The sequence below is a fragment of the Gallinula chloropus genome (genome assembly GCF_964237585.1).
Source record: "Gallinula chloropus genome assembly, contig: HAP1_SCAFFOLD_323, whole genome shotgun sequence".
Classification (NCBI taxonomy): domain Eukaryota; kingdom Metazoa; phylum Chordata; class Aves; order Gruiformes; family Rallidae; genus Gallinula; species Gallinula chloropus.
Window position 1 is genome coordinate 48,854 of NW_028168609.1, and position 7,380 is coordinate 56,233.

The following is a 7,380-nucleotide window of genomic DNA, read 5'->3' on the forward strand; positions in this document are numbered from 1 at the left end:
TGGCGACCGGTCACGAGTGGTGTTCCCCAGGGGTCGGTGCTGGGGCCTGTCCTCTTCAATATCTTTATTGATGACCTAGATGAGGGCATTGAGTGCACCCTCAGTAAGTTTGCAGATGACACTAAATTGGCTGGGAGTGTGGATCTGCCTGGGGGTAGCGAGGCCCTACAGAGGGATCTGGACAGGCTGGAGAGCTGGGCTGAAGCCAATGGCATGAGGTTCAACAAGAGCAAATGCCGAGTCCTGCACTTTGGCCACAACAACCCCAGGCAGCGCTATAGGCTTGGGGCGGAGTGGCTGGAGGACTGTGTGGAGGAAATGGACCTGGGGGTACTGATTGATGCACGGCTGAACATGAGCCGACAGTGTGCGCGAGTGGCCAAGAAGGCCAACGGCATCCTGGCTTGCATCAAAAATAGTGTTACTAGTAGGAACAGGGAGGTAATTGTCCCCCTGTACTCAGCACTTGTGAGGCCGCATCTCGAGTACTGTGTTCAGTTTTGGGCCCCTCACTACAGGAAAGACATTGAGGCCCTGGAACGCGTTCAGAGGAGGGCTACTAAGCTGGTGAGGGGTCTGGAACACAGGCCTTACGAGGAGCGGCTGAGGGAGCTGGGATTGTTCAGCCTGGAGAAGAGGAGGCTCAGGGGAGACCTTATAGCTCTCTATAACTTCCTGAAGGGAGGTTGTAGTGAGCTGGGGGTCGGCCTCTTCTCCCGTGTAGACAGTGACAGAACTAGAGGGAATGGTATCAAGCTGCGCCAGGGGAGATTCAGGCTGGACATTAGGAAGCACTACTTCTCTGAAAGGGTAGTCAGGCACTGGAATGCACTGCCCAGGGAGGTGGTGGAGTCACCGACCCTGGGGGTGTTCAAGGAAAGACTGGATGTTGTATTGAGGGACATGGTTTAGTGGGAGCTAGTAGTAATAGGTGAATGGTTGGACTGGATGATCTTTTAGGTCTTTTCCAACCTTGATAATTCTGTGATTCTGTGATTCTTGTACAAGAGGCAGATAAATAGGCTGGTGTGGCTTACAAAGAACTTGTTCCACTTTTTTGAGTGCAGATGCAGAAAGCAACTCTGGTGACAACCTGGTATCGATGGAAGTAAATTAGTAATATCTGAAACTGGGATTTTTAAACTAATAATAAATCTCTGCCCTAGAGAATTTCACAGTCATTCTAAGCTAACTGGAAATAAATATATCTATATTTTTAAAAAGTTAACTTGTGAAATGTTTCTGAAATTTACTTTTGAATTGATTTAACAGAGCTTGGTAAAATACTGATTTAAATTTACACCTCCCTTCACCCAGTAAGTGCTTCTGAGAAAACGTATCAGGAAAGATTGCTAAAAACTCTGTGTCTTACAAAGGATTTATTACACCATTTAGTTTCCAGTCAACTCATAGTTCTTTATCAGTATTGTGCCTTTTAATGCTCATTATTTATCAGTTTGTAGACAGTTATCATAATTTGAAAATCAGAATAAGATTCTAACATGTAATACAAGTTGCAAAAGTAATTTGTTGTCTATAAAAACCTAAATAGAGAACCTAAATAGAGAATATGAATTCTCCATCACTTTTTTTGAACAGTTTAGGTTGGAAAAGACCTTTAGGATCATCACATCCAACCATTAACCTAGTACTGCCAAGTCCACCGTTAAGTGATTTCCTTAAGCAACACTTGGCACTATAGCACTTTAAAAACATGGAAAAAACATTTTCCTCTGACATGCAAGTGTGAAATTTGCATTTGTTTCAAGTGAAATGTAACTTTTTTCTATAAGAGTTCAGTATTTTGTTTTTATCAAGAAAAATAACCAAAATTGATAATAGCTTTAACCTAGACACAGAGTAGTGTGTCTGGGTTCTGTGTCATTATCTGATTTTTTAAAAACCTTCTAAAAGAACAGTGCCAATGATGAAGGCTAATATTGGAATTTGATGGCTTGCTGTCATCACATGCTAATACTAGCTTTCATTGTTGTTCTGGCCTTTTTGAATTATTCTCCTTAAGCTTTGTGTTACATTCTTACTACGTATAAAGGAAAACAGCAAGTGGAACGAATCACTAATAGTTAATAAAAATCTATATTCCAAGCAACTGAAGTTCATGTGAAAAGACTGGAATCAGTAATCGTAACTCTTGTATTCCTTCGATTAGTACAGGAAAAGTTACCTTATATTTGACAGACAATAACTTAGGATTGTAAAAGATTTTTTTTTAACTGTTAACTTAAATATTTTATTTGTATTAGGTTTTTTTTTCTCTGAATTTTAAACATTATCCAATAAAACATTTAGTAACAAATGAGTAATTTTATCCTTTGTCACTAGGTGGTGCTCTGCTCCGTGTTCCAAGTTCCAAGGCAGCATTTCGGGTTGCTGAGGTTTATGCTGTGGTCAGCCAGTGCTAATAAATGAGGATTTTCATGCTACAGATGAAAAAATACCAGGAAGCAAAACTCAGATCGGACAAGGGATTTAAATATTCACTTTTAAAATGTAATAAAGAAAGCTCTTACTTGTTATTTGTCTGGTCCCACAAGTACCCGAATTACCAACACCAATTTTAAACTTTGTCTTACCACTTTCACAGGAAGGAGCCTGGTTCTGTGGCTGAGTAGTTCAAGCTCTCAGTGGGCACTAGGGAGTTTCAGAATTGATCTTTTTGATCCAGTTTAACCTAAAATAGAAGTGAGATTAAAAAGAGTTCTGGAAAAAGTGTACTGGTTTACAGGACTGTTCCTTTTATGAGAGCACTAATGACTTGGCCAGAGAGGTGTACACCGGCTTGTGCTCTATCTGGTAAGAAGCCCAGATGAGAGCCTTTGGTCTACATGCACAAGATACTGACTTTATAATATCCATCATCTAAGTGTTGCATCCAACGACAGCCATTGTCCTTGGAGATTAGTGTGATGAGGGCTGACATTCACCTCTGAGTCTTCACTGCTCTTTTGAATGTGCAATGTTTCCTGTAAAGGCAAAAAAATATTTTAAATCCTAGAATACTCAGGAACCCACAATGATTTAGTTGTGAACAAAGACTGTAACCAGTCAACCTGCTTGGTGTATTGTGGTAGGGGAACCACAGGAAGGGCAATTAACATTTATATTTTCAAGACTACTTGCAGTTTTGAAGGTATTTTACAATACTGCAGCAGTGAAAACTCATGGCCATTTTTCTCTGATATCGATTCTTTGTTTTTCAAAGTCACACAGAATATACAGAAGAAAACCAGACATAAACTCAAGCTTCCTGACTCTGAGGCTCTGCTTTAATCACAAGGTTCTTGTTATTTCGTATGAATGCTGCCTATACCTAAGACTTGACTTTCTTACCTGGGCAAAACTGGGGCAGGAATGTGGGTTGGGAGAGGAAGGTCTTAAATGAAGTCACAGAATCACAGAATTACCAGGTTGGAAGAGACCTTTGAAGATCATCGAGTCCAACCATTCCCATCCTAAGTTAAAGTATATCCCTAAGCACCTCATCTACCCTTTTTTTGAACACATTCAGGGAAGGTGACTCAACCCCCTCCCTGAGCAGCCTGTTCCAGCCCAACAACCCTTTCGGTATTTTTTTTTTTTTTCTAATATCCAATCTAACCCTGCCCTGGCCCAGCTTGAGGCCATTGCCCCTTGTCCCATCTCCTGTCACCTGGGTGAAGAGACCATCACCCACCTCTCTACAACCTCCCTTCAGGTATTTGTAGGTGGTGAGAAGGTCTCCCCTCAGCCTCGTCTTCTCAGGCTAAACATCCCCAGCTCCCTCAGCCGTTCCTCATAGGATTTGCCCTCCAGCCCCTTCCCCAGCCTGGTTGCCCTTCTCTGCACTTGCTCAAGGACCTCAATGTCCTTCTGATAGTGGGGAGCCCAGAACTGGACACAGTACTCAAGGTGTGGCCTCACCAATGCCGAGTACAGGGGCAAAATCACCTCCCCAGACCTACTGACCACACTGTTTTTGATACAAGCCAGGATGCCATTGGCCTTCTTGGCTGCCTGGGGACACTGCTGGCTCATATTCAGCCTGCAGTCACCCAACACCCCCAGGTCCTTCTCTTCCTGACAGCTCTCCAGCCAGTCTCCCCCAGCCTGTAGCACTGCATGGGGTTGTTATGCCCCATGTGCAGCACTCTGCACTTGGCCATGTTAAACTTCATCCCATCGGTCTCAGCCCATCGGTCCAGCCTGTTCAGATCCCTCTGAAGAGCCTCCCTACCCTCAGGCAGATCAACACTTCCTCCTAGTTTAGTGTCATCTGCAAACTGACTGAGGGAGCATTCAATCCCTTCATTCAGGTCATTTGTAAAGATGTTGAACAGGACTGGACCCAGGACTGAGCCCTGGGGGACGCCACTCGTGACCGGCCTCCAGCTGGATTCGGTTCCATTCACGCTTTGGGCCCGTCCATCCAGCCAGTTTTGAACCCAGTTGAGGGTTCACCTGTCCAGGCCAGTGGCAGCCAGTTTCTCAGTCAGAATGCTGTGAGAAACCATGTCAAAGGCTTTCCTGAAGTCCAGGTAGACACAGCCACAGCCTTCCCCTTGTCCATTAAGCCGTTCACCTTGGCATAGAAGGTAATCAGGTTAGTTTGACAGGATCGACCTTTTGTAAACCCATGTTGACTGGGCCTGATCCCCTGGCCATAACATGTGCTTCATGACAGCTCCCAAGATGACCCTCTCCATGATCTTCCCCAGGACTGAGGTCAGGCTGACAGGCCTGTAGTTCCCTGGATCCTCCTTCCGCCCCTTCTTGTCTATGGGTGTCACATCTGCCAGACTCCAGTCGAGTGGAACTTCCCCAGTGGTAGATGATGGAAAGGGGTTTGGCAACCACCTCTGCCAGCTCTCTCAGCACCCTCAGGTGAATCCCATCTGGCCCCTTTGACTTGTTAGTGTCTAACTGGCCAAGTAGATCACTAATCATTTCCTCCTGAACCATGGGAATTATGCTATTCTTCCCCTCTCTGTCAGCCAGTTCCTGAGGATGAGTAATCAGGGAGTAACCATCTTTACTACTACAAGCTGAGGTAAAGAAGGAATTAAGGACCTCAGCCTTGTCCTTATCCCTTGTCACTAGTGTTCCCTCAGTATCCAATAAGGGATGGAGATTCTCTTTGATCCTCCTCTTACTGTTAATGTACCTAGAGAAGGACTTTTTATTCTCTTTTACAGAACTGGCCAGTCTGACTTCCAGTTCAGCTTTAGCCCTTCTGACTTTCCCCCTACACGATCTCACTAAATTCCTATAGTCAGCCCAAGACACCTCCCCCTTCTTCCAAAGCTCATATTTTTCCCTCTTTTCCCAAAGATCTTCCTGGATCTCCCTCCTCAGCCAAGCTGGCTTCCTTCCTCACCGACTCCTCTTCCAACAGACCGAGACAGCCTGTTCTTGTGCTGCCAAGATTTCCTTCTTGAGGAGCAACCAATCCTCTTGGGCTCCTTTGCCCTCCAGGGCTGCCTCCCATGGAAACTTATTGAGCAGCTTCCTGAACAGACCAAAGTCAGCCCTGCGGAAGCCTAAGTTGCTTGTTCTGGTGTTTCCCTTTCGTACTTCTCCCAGTACTAAGAATTCTGCCAGCTCATGATCATTATGCCCCAGGCGTCCTCCAACCTTCACATCCCCCACTAGGTCTTCACTGTTTTCAAACAACAAGTCCATCAGGGCACCATCCCTGGTGGGTTCAGTCACCAGCTGGGTCAGGAAGTTGTCTTCCAAACACTCCAGGAATCTGATAGACTGCTTCCTCCCTGCTGTACTGTACATCCAGGAGACATCTGGTAAATTGAAGTCCCCAATAAGGATGAGGGCTAGTGATCCTCATGACAGTTCCTTGCTAGACAGGTGAAGTGATCACCCCTATCTGTAACCCCTTCTGGGTCTGACAAGGGTCAGACAATAATTACTTTAATAGCAGGGCAAAGCAACCGAGAAAGTCAACCTGAAAGCAAACATTTTCTGCCTAATTGGAGAAGATGCAGCTCAGCATAATTCCCATTGCTCTCAACTGATCTTGCTTGTTTACACTAACTTAGCAAGTAAGCACTATTCTACAGATGTAGCTGTGTTCCTTGGGATATCCAGAAACACTCAGAGACTGAATATAATGATATCTAGTATGCTAAAGCTGCTAGTCAGGTTATCTGACAATTGCCACCCAAAGACCTAGTGGTTATGATGTTGCCTCACTTAAATCATGTTTTGATTTTTTGACAACTTCAGCAAAAATTATTCTGTCATTTCTAGGAATGAAATTGGGCAAGCAGACAGTATGGTATCCTCCTGACAGTATGCTTAAAAATGCAAAGTTAACTGCTCTGATATCCATATAATCACGAAAATGCACAAAAGATTAAATGTTTTTTCTAAAAGCTTGATAACTTTATGTGCTCCACTTCTCAGCTTTAAAAGTCAATTGGTTATTAACTTATGAATTGAAGTAAGTCAGTTATTTCCATCTTCCAATGAAGATCACTCCCACCTTCTGCTGGATATCTCCAATGCGTTACGCTTTCTTTTTATTTTGGAATATTGGTTAATGTGTAGATTATCCAGGGATCTAGAAGAATAGAGTTTGCACATCTTATAGCCCAGCTACATAGCTTTATCTTACTTGTGCTAATGACCACCCCTCTTGTGATTTACAAACTCACTCATTCACTCAAGGAAGGACTATAATGCCACTAAGTTAAGTTGTTCCACTTTCCACGCAAGCAAGCAGGGATTGGTACAAAAAGCCCTTTCATCCCTATCAGAATGCAAACTACAGTACAGCCTGACCCTAAGAAAGTGCTTTGAGTGTGTTTGCTGAACTGAATCCAATAAAAAACTTTAGAGCTGACTCACTTCAAGGTTTTAGACCAGAGCAAGAGGATTGGTGTTTCAGGATTTCACAGTACTTTATATACCAACCTGAACAAGAAACAGTACTAGAGCTGTAGTTCTGTGGAATGTCAGAATTACAATGCACTTACTCAGTGTTCTGACTGGTAAACAGCATGCATAGCATAAGATGAAAGAGTTCAAACTGGAACTGTTCCTGTTATTCAGGAGTGTTAATGTCCCTCTTCAGTTCAAAGAGTAGATAAATCAATACATCTGAGTGCATCAATAGAGACAACAGATGTGATTTTGCTGCTCTTCACAACACCACCAAACCCCCCACCCTCCCACCCCCCAAAAAAACCCCAACACCACAAAACCTTCAAAAAAACCCAAAAGCAAAAAGGGAAGGGAAGGGAATTGTCTGAGTTTCAGAGTAATTGTGAAGTGAAAGATGATATGTAAGGTAGGAGAAGCATGGCTTGTTCTGAAAATTTTGTAAATGAAAGGATGAATGGCATTCTTGGGAGCAATGAAGAG